The following is a 16,680-nucleotide window of genomic DNA, read 5'->3' on the forward strand; positions in this document are numbered from 1 at the left end:
GAACTGAGTCTTTAAGGAAATAAGTCTAGTCTAAGGACACTATTACCTATAGGCTCACATTAATTTCATTATAGTAACTCAATTACCTTCTTTTTCTTTTTTTTTTTTTTGGTCTTTTTTTTTTGTTTGTTTTTGTATGCAGATGATGTTTGAAGAGGGGTAAGAATGTAAATTAATCCTGCAGCATTTCCTTGTATTACCTTCAGCAAGTGGCTTGCTCAGGATGCATCATCTCTCAGTGAGGCCACATCTTGTAAGGCTGAATTCCTACCTGTGCTGCCATCTGAGTGTCTGTGGGCAGTTTGCTACTCTTGCAGTTCATTACGCTATGGATTAGTTACTTTCAGGACACTTGTTCCCACCAAAGAAAGATATTATTGGACCTTTGTGGTGTAGGTGCAAGAAGTCACAGCTGTTTGAGGTCTGGGCAGTTTGGTTTTGTTGTTGTTTGGTTTGTGCTTAGGAATTGATTAGTAGCACAATATGTCCAGCAGCCAGCGTGTGTGCTTCTGGAAGTGAACAGAGGTCCCAGTCTCCATGAAGCAATTAATCTGAGGACACACTTCTTCAGTTCCAGCTGTTTGAGCCCCTGTCTGAGTCTGCCCTTCCTGATTTTATATTACTGTTCAGTACTGTTATTGACAATCTCCCAAATGCTCCTTTTTTTCAATAATTGTGTTTCCTAAGCCATATTGTGGATCTCAACTTTCAAGCCTTTCTATGTCCTTGTGAGATAAATGTTACCAGGTTAACTGTGATCTGAATTACAGATGTGGATAGAGAGGCACAAAGGGTATAAAAGATCTGCCAAAGTCATTTCAGTGCATCAGAGACAAAATTAGGCAAAGAGATTTCTGACTCCCACCTGTGTCCTAATCTTCCAAAGCAATTTTCACGCTTCATTCAATTTTGGAACTTTTGCTGTCACGGTATCTCACAGGTAGCTTTCATTTCTTAATGGTTTTGAAGATTGATTTTCACCACTCCCACCCCTGGTTCATTTCCAGTTGTTAATGAAGTATATCTTGAATTTTCTTTGGTCCATTGTGAAGCTCCTGGTGGTGACTCTAAAGTACTTTCTGATCCTTACCTGCTGCTTCTTAGACAATGACAGAAAATGTGGTGACCAGCCTTTACTCTCATTTTACCAACTGTAGTCAACAGGAGATACCCGACCATTTGGGCTCCTCGCAGATGGCAACTAAAATATTTAGTTGCTAATGGACTTTACAGTTTGCATTGCTCCACGTCAGTTGACCAGTGTTGTGGGGTAGCTTAAAAATATTTCTTGTGGTAGTTAACTAAACTTGGAATGCTCTGTTTGCTTGTAGTCTTGTGACAATGATGAGTGCCCATCATAGGAAGCTCATGAACCAATTTGTGGTACCTTAAAGTTGTTCTCTGCTGAAACCTAGATGCACAACAACCTTCTCTGAACCTCAGTTTCTTTCACCTGTCTCAGATACTCTGGGAAGTGAAATCTTGTTTTTCTGAGACATCCTCCTGTTTTGATTTGTTGTTAGGGGAGCCTGGATGAATAGCTGATACTAAGTACTTAAATTTGATATGGCTAAAACTGTTTAAGCAAAAGCCCACCACAGTTTAATGCAAAATGTAACAGTAGTGGAATAAATGGGCGTTGTGCGGTTGAAAGTGGGCAATGAAGTACCTTCTGTTATTTTACACAAGTCTCAGTGTTACTTTGCTATACTGGGAGGTAGGAAGAACCAGAAATTAATTCAGTCAACACCGCTGTTTGTGGAGGTCATGGTATGTACACAGCTCATTGACTCATATATTCCTTGCCAAAACATCACCTCTTCTACATCCATGAATGTCCTCTCATCTTTCTGCACCAAAACTCGTCTTTGTTCCTTTAGTGTTTTTCTCTTCTCTGTGAATTCATTCACCTGGAGAGATGGCAGGTATTCATCAAGGCAGCACTCCACTTCCTACCCAGGCAGTTCTGATAAATGCTTAGCACCCTTCCATTTGGTGGAAAATTTCTTTCTAGGGCTTTGTTGATGTATAATTTTCTAGCTGCAGTAGGACAGTGTATGGATTGGTAAGCTGCCACCTATGGACTTGACCTTTATAGGCTCATTAGGTTCCTGGGTGGTTGCTGGAGAAGATTGTGGAACAGTGCAGGCAGAACAAATGCTAAAATACAGCAAACATCTTCCTCCATAAGGAAATTCACCCATTTGCAAAACAGCTGGGGTGAAAAGAGACCACTGGAAATAGTCCACACCCAGTGCTCAACTCTGCTCAGGTACCTTATCCAGTTGTGTTCTCTGTATCTTCAACCATGGAGACACCACGTCCTCTCTGGACAGCCTGTGCCAGTGTCCAATCATACCTACAGTAAAAGTTTTATCTTAAAAGGGCATTTAAATAGAGTTCCCTGTATTTCAATTTGTGCCCACTGCAATTGGAAAGGAAGAGGCAGTTGTGTACGTGGATTTCAGCAAAGTCAGGAGAAAGAAAACAAAGCATTAGACTGCAGTAAAACAATTCTATAGCCAAAAATTAATGAATTTCTGTGACACAGTGCAAACCAGTAGACTAAAGATTGGAAGAGGGAAATCCTTCCAGCCCCAGCTGAAATTGATGAGGTAGTTCACACCTCTCAGAATTGCAATTTGAGGCAGCCTGAAATATGATGGAGAGTGAGCTATGTCAACATATGCTTCAGAGCATGTTCTTCATTTTATCTGTACATGTGAGCACAAGAAAATTCTCCTATTTTTCAGAGCTGAGCTGGATTTCTCCAGCACAATTCTGCGGCAGTGGGCAAATGCCACAGGAAAGCTTTACAGCCAGAGAACATATAAAGTCTGGAACATGGATAAACTGCTTAGGATAAAATAGAACCAGAAGAACCCTCTGCCAAAATCTGAAGTGAAATGAATAGAGGTTCAAAAAAAGTTCATTCAGTATGCCTGGCTCCTTGTTTCCATAATTTAGGAATAATTACATTTTTGTCACTAACATTGTTTTTAAATGTCAATAGAAACCAGACAAGTATATTTGTAAACCCAGCCCTGTCACATTGAATATATTAGGTTTTCCAGTACCAGCCTCTTTTAAGTAAGGCCGAGGAAGAATTAAAAGCTCAGTAACTCTCAAGTGTTAGGAAGCTATTGAAAGAGCTTGTTAGGTTTTATGACAAGCAGGTTGAAATATAATAAGGCTGGAGCTTTGTGAAGGAGCCGGAAAGCTGTGGTTGAAGAGAGGCCAGTGCCCAAGAGTTTGTAGACCAGATGATTTGTGCAAAGGCGATGTTGGAAGGTTCAAGGCAAAATAAACAAATGGGGCTACCCACAGGGACAGTGTTAAGCTGAGACCAAAGTGCTTCCTTAGCTTGGTTTCCAAACACCAGTTAGTCTGTCTAACCAAAGAAGGCATTTTCAGTTAAAGTTTCTTCCTGTCCACACTCAGGCCAAGGAGCCATTTTCTGTTACCTAATTGACCACATTTGTTCTGACCCAACTTTCCTTAGCCTTTTACCTAGTGAAACTGTGGGTCTTTCTGCTAATCCAGAACAGCCCATGATTCTCTTCTGACAGTCTTAGATGGGTTTGGTTAACTCTGTCCTTCCCTACTGGCTCTGTTCTTGTCCCTCTGCTTTGGTATTGTGCTAAAATAGGCCAACGTCTTTACACCTATCATTCATTTTCTGGTGGAAGCTCTTTGGTTCTGATGTCTTTTACTGGACCAGCTCAGGTACCTAGGAGATATAAGTTAGCCTCTGGTAAGACAGATCCTGCTAACCCAACAGACGTATGTTCCATGTTCTTGGATCCTCTGCCATGGCACCAGCAACAAGAAAAATAAATGAATAAAGATTATTCCTAGTATTTACAGTTTTGAATGCAAATTTGAAGATGTGAGCTGAGTGCAGTAATAACTTATGCGACTTGCAGGCCTCTTTGAGCTGTAACTTGGAAGTATGTAGCTAGTCTTGTTCATATCACCATGGGACTGAGAGCTCCCCAGGAATATTCTTTTTTAACATACCTTTGATCTTCAATGGAGATGCATATTAAAGAAAATGTAACACTACAGAGACAGCTTGGCTTGTAATAATCACTGCGTCAGTTCATAGGGTCAAATTGTATGTAATCCATAGGCCTGTCAAAATGTAAAGTCTACGACTTTAAAACTAGGTTCTAGAAGCCCTGAGCATAGGTATCGTCGCTAGGATATGTCAGCTCAATAATGAGTTCCTCGAAAAATGGATCAGGAAGCAGTTACAGCTAAGCAGTTGTTATGGTTGTTGACGGCTAGCTAGAAAATATTGCGTTACACTAACTCAATTTTTCCCCAAAGGATAGGATTTTTTTTTACTCTTATTTCCTTTTTTACAAATATGACAGATCTGGGATATGTAGAAGAGAAGATAATAGGAAAGCAGGAACATTAAAAAAAAAAAAACAAAACCTCAATGGTTTGCAATCCTAGCTTTCTAATACCTTTTTGAATTTTATGTATGTTCGCACTCTTATACATAACATAACTGGTTGGGGAAAAAAAAAATCTTTCCTGTTAAGGTTGTAAACTGCCAGTGTTTGTTACTGAACATTCCAGATCATCCCTTGTCAATTTAAGATTATTTTCCCTAATTCCTGTTGCACCTTAAACGCATCACCAGGCATTCACCAAAGAAAGGTTAGTCCAGCTACTTCTGCAAGCATAACATCTCTGAGTCACTACAGACATTCTTCTTGTAATTCCGTGGTCCCTGAGCAGTTCCAAACAGGCCGACTCATTACAGCCCTACCAACATATTCCTCGCTGAGTCAGGAAGGACACAGAGCCTTTGCGTAACCCTGCTGCCATGCAGAAATGTCACTGTCTGTGAACAATACTGGGTTACACCAGACAAAACATGCTCTGAAGAATGAAGGGAATTTCATCATTAAAAACCAGAACAAAACTAAATGATAACATGCTCTATTCAGAGTACCTGACAGATACCAGGTATATAAATCTTCATTCCTCCAAAGTCACATACTTGGGGGTGTATTGATCCATCCTTTGCAGCAGTACATGGCTACACCACAAAACAAGGACAAATTTCTTCACACCATGTTTATTTATACTACATCTCTTTGGATGTTCTCTTCTTACTGAGTGCAGTAGCTGGAACCTGTTCTTCCAGCTTCATTATATAAAGGTGAAAGTCTCAGCTTTAGAAACCAGCTTTGCTGGGCTTGAAAAGCCTTTATCTTCTCCCATTTCATGGCTCAGGAATTCATATTCTGCTACTGACCAGCTCACTGACTTTCCTGTAACTGAAGTTTTATTACAGTAAGTTGAAAAATTCTGTGAAATTCTAGAATTATCTTTTGTTTTTCACATTATGTATTTTTCTAGGGTTTATTTTACTGGAGGGATAATGAAGTAATCTCAGAAGAGCATCTTATTTGCTGATTGTGTTGTAATCATCATCCAATACAAAGTATGGATTCCTCATTTTGGTAATATTCTTCTGGAAGGAAGATTGGAGTCAGGGAAAACTCCTGTGTAGCTAACCTTGGCAGTACTCAGTGTGTCTAGCAGATGCCAAGTGCAATGTTCGGGAATAAATCATTACTAGCTAAATCTTAGCTAATATAACAACTAAAATGTATGAATGTTTTTTGTTTATTTTGTTTATTTTGTTTTATTTTGTTTTATTTTGTTTATTTTAGCAAATGATTGCTGTCACATCTAATCCTGGGTTTCCAGCCTCTAAAAATGCAGGTGGTGCATATTAGTGATGAAGTGAACAGTTTGAGGAGGAAGGAACTTAAAAGTATTCTAAATTCAAATTACTTGGTGTAGATACTTGAAACACTTATATCCATGGGAAAATTTTCCCTTGCCTTTTTTTTTTTAAACCACTCAAGTGCAGACATAATTCATTCTTTTTTACTACCACTTGTTTGTGGGGAGCAGGAGGTTTTGGAAATTTGAGAAAATTACTTGTAGTTCTGTAGAACTTTCACTACCTCTGTTTGGGCTGTAATTTGCAGCCTGAAAGACATAAAGAAAACACTTCCAGGAAATAATGTTGGCTTAGGTTAATCGATGTTGCTGCGCATATTTAAGTCACTTACTCAGAGGGTACACAAAAATTCTTAACTGTTTATAGTACCTAAAACCAGTATAAATAAAGCACTGCTCTCCAAAACTTAGAGAAGTTTTTATCTTAGGTGGATTAAGTGACTTCACTTATTTTCTTTAAAGAAAACAAAACTAGTATTCTGTCTCTTTTCTAATTTTTACCAGGATAAATTTTTTTTCTGTATAAAAAGAAAGCAAATGAATGAACACATATTTTGATACTAAAAATTAGAGTATCTTTCTACATTTGCTGAGCAGTAATTTGTTTACTTTGCACGCTGAAAATTTTTAAGGTAAAATTATTAATCTGTGTCCATTTTCTATTTTTAGGTATATTCAGCAGTAAAAAATGTGTTGGAAAGGACTTAAGAAAGGCTGTGGAGGAAGACGGGAGAAAAAATTAAGTGAACTTTAAGGTCAGTGTCAAAAAGATACCAACCTAACCTGATTATTTTCTGCCCTCTGGAGAGGGGACAGTCTTGAAAAGCTGCATTAAAGTTGAGAAAAATGAGAAGCTGAAGAGGAAATTGTATTACTCTCTGAGTAGGTTATCTTGTACAGTTAAGGAATGATGGCTACTTAGATACCTGAAAAAAAACCCCACTGAAATCATGTAACTGAACAAGAAAAGGTTACTATAAAAATCTTGCACCTTTGCTATGAAAGTGAGGTGAATATAATGTAGTATACAACTGATTTCTCTTTTGTAGGAAGCCAGAGGCTCTCCACTAAGAGGAGTGCATTGTTTATTGGTTTGGAAAGGTTCATTCTGTATCCCAACAGTATTCTTATGATGGCATGGCAAAATCTAAATAGTGTTCTTCTGTTTTCTGCACAGAAGAAACTAACTCTGCAGCTTCACTTTCCTGGGCCCCCAAGGTTATTTCTAGGCAGAGGTGCATTTCAGCAAAGAGAAATTGTGAAGGAACTGAAGAGCAGTTTTCTCTCGTATGTACCCTGCATCATCCACGTGAGCTGCAGGGGTGTGTCAGTCACACTGTAGTTGCACTAGGGACAGTGCGACTCTGTCTTGCTGGCTGTGGCTCAGGCTGTGCTTTCCCTGCTGTCAGGCAGACTTTTGGATAGGGGTGATAGGAGTGTTGGAAAGTGGAAGAATCAAGGGAGTGCACCTTCACCCAGTCTTCATCATGATGGCTAAGGACAAAGGGATCTCACTCTTTGATTTTTTTCTGTGGTAATGGGCTTTTTAATCTCAAGTGGCCTACCTTTATGTAAAGCCTCTATCCTCTTAATTTTTTCAGAAAGCACAAGATGTTTTTTGATTGATTCTCACTGAAGTGCTCACATTGAAAACATTTCCAGAGTTACACAGTGTAGAAGAAATACAAAATTAAAGTCCTTCAGTGTAGAAGTATACATGAAATGATGGATATTTCTGTAGCTTTGAAAAACGAGTTGTCCTTCAACTCCTTCTACTTCAAATCCATTCTGGCAAACTTTTTTGGTAAATGAACACTATTCAAACCTTTAGTCTCTTTGCTGGGTAGAAGGGCCAGCAACATTTTACAAGTTACTCTCACAGTTGAAATGTGCTTATTAACACTTAAATTGCTTGCCTGTTGCAAAATAAAATAGGTGCCTTTAATCAAACAATTTCTCATACACTAAATTCCCTATTTTGACTTTTATCTATGCTTGGACTTCAACTGCAGAATTGTACAAGATGCTAATTTTGGCGCATTTGTTTGAGAAGCAGCATGTACATTTCTGGTATGTACATTAAATTGTATGTCTAATATTTTGTGTATCTGTTTTCCTTAGTTATTAGAGGGGCAGAGCAAGAGATATCCTAGACTCAGTAGCATGGTTGCTAGCACTTTGATTGGGTGCACTGACAGAGTAATAATACTTTTGATTTCTTGAAACTGTTTTTGGTGCAGAGTGCTTGAAAATAATAAAATAGAAATATTATGGGACAAGACAGCATCGTTTTTAGCTAAGTCTGATACAAAGAGAAATTATTTATCTACTGCACTGCTTTGAAATGCAAGAACTTAAAGTACAGGCATTGGTTTATTCTCCCTTTTGTTACACTGAGAGCTTTGGAAATATGCAGAGCAGAGAACACAGACTTTTTTCCCCCTCTTTAACAACTGAAGGTTTAGAGCGCTTGCTGGCACAGGAGGAAATGCCATTAGATAGATACAAGAAAAGCCAATATTCCGTGTTATTCGTGCAGACAACTAACATTTGAAACTTGCACGAAGTGCTTCCACTTAAAAGCTGTCAGTCACATTGGTTATAAAAAGCCCAGAGCACTCAGGGACTGTCAATCACTTCTTAGGAGAGAGAGCTGACATCTTAACATTTACTTTGCCAGTATTTACCAGATGCAGAAAACCAAAGGGTGAAAATTCAAATGAAAACACACATTCTTGCTGATCATACAATACAAGGGAAACATTTGGATCAGTTACTGTCTCTGCTCACCTAGGAGCCTCCAATCCTGAGAAGGTTTTTCCCTCTTGCTCTATGAATAGATCTGTTGCAGGCTGGCTCTGCCGTGTTGCAGAGAAAAGGCTTTTGCAGACGGTGTCTGCTGAGAGTTGTCACAGAGTCGTCAGGTGAGGAAACCGGTTAACTCTGGCCCATTATGTCTAGGGGAGTAGCATGAAATGTTCGAGGACTTAGAAAGGGCACATAAAGGGCATCTACCTTGCTTTTTTTCTTATGGTAATATAGATGTGGGTGTTGTAATTATGAGGCTGATGACATATTCTCATGCAAGAAGGGGATTGGCAAGGAAAGGAAGAGGAGGAACCAGTTAATTCAGATACATCTTCTGATCTTTTTCTGTATGTTTCTAGATTCAGTTATCCCTAGATTACCCTGATGCTTTAGATACTGATCCTGGTACTTCAGTGGGGCTGCAGCTGTGGGTAGCACTGTGAATTCAGCATCTGGGACCTCTGGTCAGAACCGCTGTTGTTGTCACAGAGCAGGAGGTGTAGGTGCAGCTGTGAGGAAGGTGCAGAAATGGTGTTCACACATTGCAGGCCTACACACGTGCTTCTGTACTGGAGGTAAAAGGAATGTTGTCCTTGAGGCTGCCTCCAGCAGTTCACTAGACTTGAGTACCCAGTACTGCATTCCCACAGCTGCATGCATCTGAATGCATCCATGGGACTCTTGGTCCACCTTTGACCAGACTGTCAGTCTAAGTCAGCATGGCCAAGCCTAGCAACTGTGGAAATGTTCAGAACACTGCTTTAAATAAAGTCACTCATGTGAGTGCCTCTTTACCAGAGTCTTCTGGAAGCAAGCAGCTTTCAATGTTTATGTCTCTTGGGGTGGTGCAGCCAACATCTGCAGCAAGTTGTTAATCGATGATCATAGAGGTTTTGTTCACTGTGTGCATCCAAATGTTAAGTCTCGCAATCCTAACACAGCCTTTGGCTCTGCAAATCATCTAGTCATCTTCCATGTGGAGTTCCTCCTGCCATTTGGAGCAGAATTTTGCCCCAGATTAAAACTCTAGATGATGTTTTTACAGAACTACTGTAACTGTAGACACTTATGTATAAATTTCTAGAACCAAAGTCATGTTCCTGTTCAGTTCCTATTGTAGTCAATGAAAGTTAAATCAGTGGAGTTTATGGAATCACGTACTTTAGTTTACCTTGGAGCAGACACTTCTCAGCTGTCAGCAGAATAGTTCTATAAGCTTCATTGACTGTATTGAGTAGGTCTCCTTTGAGTAGTAGGAATTCATACACTGACTGCATATTAAGAGCCTTAATCTTGAACCAAATCCCACCCTTGCAGCCAGCTGCTTAAGTGACTCTGCCTATTTGGAGGACTTCCCTACGGGGATTGTAGCCTTATCCCACATACATGGAGCTGCCATATTTTCTTTCATAGCAGGGCTGTTTGACATGGCATATACACACTTCAACCTTTCAGGCACCTTTTTATTTGCATACAGACAGTCCTACAGCTGTGGCAGTCCCAAGCCCACTGTGGCTAAGCAGATCAAGTATTTGCCAGTTACTTGAGATCTTTCTCTATGTATTTGTATGTCAGGTTTCTATATTAACCAGTGGTATGAAGAATACCAATTTAGTTTATGGAATATGGGTAAACTAATTACATGACAGTCCACAAGATCATGCTGCTGAGTGTGTATAGGTGCACAGAAACTGCATTATGGGTCACAGGTTACTGTAGGGTTCAGGTAATACAATAAGATCAAATTATGTGTTTGGGGACTTGACTGGCGATAAAAGTTTCCTCTGTTTTCCCCTTGGAAATTGGGAAAAACTGGAGTAGTAAACACCCCTGCTTGTGACCTTTAGCTACCAAGGGAAAAAGCATTTTGCCATTGTTTCTTACATGTCTTGTCTATCTGTTTATACATGGACCAGGCCTGTATTCTCTAGTGCTTTATTTTTGTATTAGGAAGTTGTTTCTTCCCCTTGGGAGACTCTTCATAGTCCTTTCGAGGGTAAATAAAGAATGCTATTCACCATAACAATAAGTCTAGAAAAAGTAACAGAAAACAAAATGTCCCTGTATACATTTTGAATAGCTGAAAGTTGATTACATCAATGCTCTGCTAATCATCTTCAGATTTTAATGCCAAAAACCAGAAGGCTGTGAATTGTATGAACCAGAGGCTAGAACTAAGAGAAAGATCAATAGCCTAATGTAAGGAAATATAGACTGAATGTGTGTTGAGTAATTTTCTAATAGAAGTAACCACTGCTATGCAGAACAGACTTCTGTGGTCCACAAAGGATGTCAAATAAAATGGGTATTTTTATTTCTCAAAATACTACAGAAGTTATATGTGAAAAATACAGGGCAGAAGAGAGACCTTGTGTTACATCCTCATCTCCTCTATGTCCTGTGGTCCCATGTTCTAGGGGTACTTTGTTGTACAACATTTAAGATACAGAACACATGAAGTCAGGAAAACAGATAATTAATTCCTGTTTGTACTGGTTATTCCTTTGCTCCCCTCCTTTGATGCTGCAGAAAGTTAGAAAACTCTTGATGTTGTAACCTGAATCTCCACCAGACAAAGAGGAGATTGTAATAGAGAGAGTCTAGAACTTGCCTGCCCGGGCAGGATACAACATTCCCAGATGTGCCAATTCCTTGTCTGCAGATCATGAGCTGGAGATTTGTTCACGTGCTGTGCAAGTTACTGCTACTGGCTGAATGCCAGCCTGTAGTATGTGGGATCCCCTTGAGAAATTTCTTCCAAGAACTAAATATGAATTTCATTAATTCACTCTTACCAGAGAACATGGGTGTTAAATAGTTATGTGCATTAACTTTTAAAAATCCAATCTGAGGTAGTTCAAAGAGCTCCAACAGTGAAATAAAAATAAAATCCTCTTCACCTCAAATATAGTGGTTGTAGGGTAAACTTCAGGTATTGAATCATCGGTTCCTTTGGAAAAGTGAATGATTCTAAATTGTTGGAGCACTTCCCTCTTTTCATCTAGTGATCATAGAAGAATACAAGAGGAATTCCATGAATATTATGCAGGTGAAGGAAAATAGGAACTGACCTAAAATATTCATATCACATTGGGTAAATCATCAGCTAACAAGGCAGCATGTACTTAAGACAGCTTTTTCTGAGCAACATCCAGAATTTTAGATATGACCTTAAAGATAAGGAAATGGCTTCTGAAATGGTCATTTTACTGGATGCTTGTTGAGAATGAACAGAGTTTTACACCTTTTAGAAGTCCCTTTTACTTAAAGCAACTGTGATTGTGATCTGTGATCACTGGCAATGATCATAATGTTTTGGCAAAACTGATTACAATTCTTATGTGTGCAGATATTAAAAGGGAGTGGAGTTTTCCCTAATCTGCTTTCAAAAGCTAATTTTGTCTTAAAGCGACAAATAAAATGAAATTCTAATAAATGTGGGAATTTGAGAAAGCCAAATTTTTATTTATTAAAAAAATTTAAAATGTGAAAAATTTTAGAAATATAAAAAAAATCTTTGGAAAAAGACACAAGGCAAATATAAGTATTCCATTTGCAAATTTCAAATTATTTCTTAGACTGTTGCAGTAAAACAGAGTATTGCTACTGTAAAGGCATGACATGTCATGAGCTTGGCTTTAAAAAAAGCTGAAGTAATATCTTGTTTGTTTTATTTTGCCTTTTGATTTCTCCACTTTTTTTTTCCCCCCAGTCGCTGGACTTCGCACTTTCATGTTTTCTCCACAACAGCAAGACCTATGTATTTTATAATAATTATATATGCATATATGTATGTATTTTACCAAACATATGGTATTATTGGAAAACTAAATGACTCAAGGAAAACGGCCTTCAAGAGAAACATCAAATACTCTGAGATGAAGTCTTAGGAGTTGACAGCATAAAATGAGGGAGTATTTGCAAAGGCTCTATAACAGTGAATAGAGAGAAGGCCTCTGGAATGGTTAGGTTGGGCTTCTGTTCTGGCCTTGTTCTCCATCAGGGTCACTTCTCCACTGCCTCTAGAAAGAAACATGGTCTCTTGTTGGGCTGGAAATGGCTTTTGTGAACTGCTCTTAAAGTGATTGTGAAGGGAGACTTTTAATGTAACAAGTGGCGCTTCTAATGCCATGTATCTGTGGTGATCTCAGGATATGTGAGGGCTGTAATTCTGTCCTGAATGAGATGCTCTAGTCCAGCTTACCAGAGATCTAACGCTGTGTGCATAGATCCATTCTGAATAGCTGCTGCTGGATACCTGCTGGAGTTTGGGTAAGGGTAATAAACAGGTTTGTGACAGCCCATTTGATACACTGTGACACTAATAGCTGGAAAGAACGCTCCGTAGGTAGGGAACCGCTGTGCAGAATTAGTCAGTCACCAATCTGCTCACAGTGCCGTACCAGGAGCAGGCTGCAAATTTGAGCCAGACAGTTGGTGCTCTCCTGTAGGCATCCAGACAAGCCTGTTCTGAGATGACATTTGCTACACTACAGATATGTCATGGATCATTTTTCACAGCCCTGTTGAAGTGGTTTATTTATTATCATCTGTTCTGGTGTTATATCCTGGACATAGGAGAACTGTTTACTGTACCACAGTGCCAGGAATTCCTTGTTGCTGTGCAATCTGATTCCAGGAGAAGACTTAGGATAAGTCTTGTCGCTTTCCTCAAGGCTGCCACTGCTACAGCAAGACACTCCAGATTGAACCACCGAGTCAAATCCCAGGAGTTACAGCTGAAGTTAGTGGTTTGGTATTTAAGTGAATAACCTCTAAGTGAAGGAGTACTGGATTCGTCATCATTCCACTTGCCTCAGCTTTAGGAATCAAATACCAAAATTGTTGCTGGCAGAACAATTTGACCTTGGGTGTAGGCAGCTCTGTCATTAGTCCACTCGAGATTTGCTGAAGTCACATTATCAAGAGCAGTGATTCTCAACTATGCTTCACAGATCGCTAGCGGCTTGCAAAGCCATGCTGCCTTAAAAGGTTGGTGTTACAAGGCTGGTATCCCAGAGTGCATTCAGAAAGTTGACAGTGATCCATGAACAGGATGCCAAAGAATTGCTGCCATTACTGTGCTAGAGCGTGGGGAGTTTTCAGTGTTACTTTTCACAGGGAAAGGAGCTAATGACTTTAAGAAATGGTAACAGGACTGTGTTGTTGTGTTTTCTGGGCTTAGTGTGTCATTCTTACAATTTAATTTCTTTGTCCTGTATCAATAACACTTGCTACCATTAAATACTGTAAAAACACATTTCTAGGCAAGTCACTCACTTTTCTCTGGGTCTGTTTGTCCAGTTTTATTTGTGTTGCTATCCTAGAATATTATTTCCCAAAATTTCTATCAGTATGATTAATTAATTTATTGGCTAATACCTGTCATTCAAGATGACTCTTTTGTTATTAGGAAGAAATCAGATTGATCTTCATGAAAACCAGGCTAGTGCAAACGCCACTTACCGTGGGTAAAAGTGCACTGCTGTATGTGCTGCAGGAAATCCCACTGAATCTACTGGAGAATGCTTATATTCAGTGCACAGGTTTTAAAGTCACTCAGCATAAGAATGCCTTTGCTTCCAGTTGTTATTGTTGCCTGTATGGAGGTAGAACTGGGAGACTCCAAACAATACCCCATGGCCCCATTGCACCAGGTCTTGGTGACCATTGGAAGAGTGTTGTGATGGAAACAGCAGATAAAAGCAGTCATCTTTAGTCTGCAGCTGGAAGGTAGGATAGATGGTTTGCGTGAGATTGCATGGGGGGGGGGGAGGAACCTATCCCTGTTGTCCTCAAGTACAGAGTACAGAGTTTCAGCCGTTTCCTTCTTCCTGCAACAGCCCAGCCTAGGACTGGAACAACACAAACTGGGACTTGCTGTGGAGGAAGCGTCCCATGACTTGCCTGCTAGCTTCCAGCTGGTGAAATAAAAGGCCAGCAACCCACTTGATTAAGGACAGAAGATGAGCAGGCTGCCTGGGGGAGTGTTCTTAGGAGCCCTCTGGTCAGACAAGGAGAGGGTGTTGGTTTGCTCCAACAGCTGAGCACCTGCCGGGTGTGACAGCATGAGTTCCCCCAGTTCACAGTTAGGAAAAGCTGCATGTCTGGGCCTGGCTTCCCTGCTTTCATAGGAGACATTAGCACTGCCTGACAAGCAAGGTGGCTTTCAGGGCAAGGGGAGGTGCAGTCTGTCATCTAAGGAGAGGGCTTATAAAGCATTTTTTTCAACATTGTCACATCTTGGTTTTCCATTGGCAATAACAGAGGTTTTCCTGTCAGAATCATCAATACAGAGGTAGAAGCAAGAATTCAGCCAACTAGCTAGAATAAATGATCTGGGGCCTGTGGCAATGCAGTGGTATAAAGCGTTTAAAAATGGGCTGAAGACAACTATCTGAAGAAGTGTTGTCATTTACTGAGAAATTTACTTTGCCAGCTAGTATAAGTCCAAATATTAAGCTTGTTAAGATTTTTTTTTTTTTAAGCAACGGTAGCGTGAAGGAGAAAATTATAGAAGATGTTGAGACTTTGTTCTTTTTTTTATAATGGAGCCTTCTTACTGAGCCAGGACATGAGAAGTGTCTAGGAAGAAAACTCAAACAAATTAATCTGTTCTAATCCAATAGAATACAAAAGTAGGCATAAAACAATGGCTGAACAAAATTAACTCAGATTTAAAATTCTTTTATTATAATGTAGCAGTAGTCAGTAACAAAGGAAATTTATTTTGCTTTGTTCTCTTTGTGATGTTTGTTAGATTAGGAATGTCCTGTGAAAATGCTGTACCTCAGACAGCAGAGTACAGCTTTTTCTAAAATATGTATAAATACTTCTGGTGTGCTACTAAAAAGGGAAAATTAAGGCATGCCATACTGTACTCCTAATTCTAACCTGCTCTTTCAGATGTTTTAATTTGCCAGACACAAGTGAGTGGCAAAGGAGTCATTCAAAGATGTCATATGTGCTGCCTCCATTGTTTCTGATAAAACATGCACTCTTGCCTTCTAGTCAGAGAGCTGCAGTACTTAGGTGGTGTGTATATGTCAGTCTGGTTTGGTGCTTCAGGTTATTCCTGTCACTGAAGTTAAGTGGTGAATCAGAGTGGTTCTGTGTTTACAGCTATGTAACCAGAAGCATAACCTGGCCTGTAAGTGGTTCTTAATAGAGCAGAAATGTGTTTATATAGTTTTGTTATATCTCCTTCCTCATGAAAAAGACATTGTGCATTAGGACAGACTGTATTAGTTGTTAATATCGCCTTCCATATGGTGAATCTAATATTTTATGATCTCATAGAATGTTTCAACCAAATTTGACAGTGGCATAGGGTTTATTAATTGTCTTAAGTTCTCGAAAGCAGGTGGTCAGGGAGAAGGGAGAAGGCAGCAAGAAGATTTCCAGGCTGCAGGACCCAGAACCCAGAGTCTATCAGACCTTTCAGCGCCCATGGTGGAAGGAAGCCCTGAGATGCAAGTGCTCATGGAATCTGCTGTTCACAGAGCTATTTGTCTGTAAGGAAGACAAAAGCTCTTACCAATCCTGATAAATTCTTCTTCTGCTCATGATTCTATATATTTTACATTTTAAAAATATCTGCTGCTTTCAGTTGGAGAGGGAGAGAGAAAGAACCCTTAGGACTTTGCACACATCAGTGCTACAGCTTTGTTAATGTCTGTGCCAGCCTATCCACAATGGGAAGTCTGCACTCCCAGCCTTCCATCTGCTACTTTCCACCACCCCCATCCTGGCTACACCAAGCTGTCTTCATGTGAGCTCTGGCCCTCAGCACCTTTCCAGCTTCTTCTTTTTAGCTGGACTCATTTTTCTGCAGATTAGCAAGTTGAACTAGCACATGGAGATAGGAGTCAGTGTCCTCGCTACGCACTTCTGATTTCACAGTCTGTCCCCACTCCCCAGCATGGTAAAACATGTTAATGTCGTAACTCAGGTGCCTCTGCTGGCCTAGGAATGGGAAGCAGAAACAACCTGTTTAGGAGTGTAAGGTTTCTTTTTGCAGCTATGTCTCACAGTTAGTTTGAGCAGAATCCAACTTAGCAGGAACCCTGAGAGTGTCTTCTTCTCTACCTCCTCATTCTT

The 16,680-nt window shown here is 39.8% G+C and overlaps 1 protein-coding gene across 16 annotated transcripts in view; it reads left to right on the top strand.

Annotated features, from left to right (window-relative positions):
- The window catches only part of ATXN1 (ataxin 1), a 399,379-nt gene that overhangs the window by 60,230 nt on the left and 322,469 nt on the right, over positions 1-16,680 (top strand). For 12 of the 16 annotated variants that reach the window (XM_072924142.1, XM_072924143.1, XM_072924144.1 and 9 more), the window contains one exon: positions 6,442-6,527. The exons of 1 other annotated variant lie outside the window; for it this stretch is intronic. The gene's annotated coding sequence lies outside the window, so the exon portion shown is untranslated. Of the gene's footprint in view, positions 1-6,441; positions 6,528-7,784; positions 7,843-16,680 lie in introns of all 16 variants that reach the window. 3 more of the 16 variants (XM_072924133.1, XM_072924134.1, XM_072924132.1) reach the window with 1 other exon arrangement.

This window comes from Taeniopygia guttata, chromosome 2 (genome assembly GCF_048771995.1).
Source record: "Taeniopygia guttata chromosome 2, bTaeGut7.mat, whole genome shotgun sequence".
In the NCBI taxonomy this organism is placed as follows: Eukaryota; Metazoa; Chordata; class Aves; order Passeriformes; family Estrildidae; genus Taeniopygia; species Taeniopygia guttata.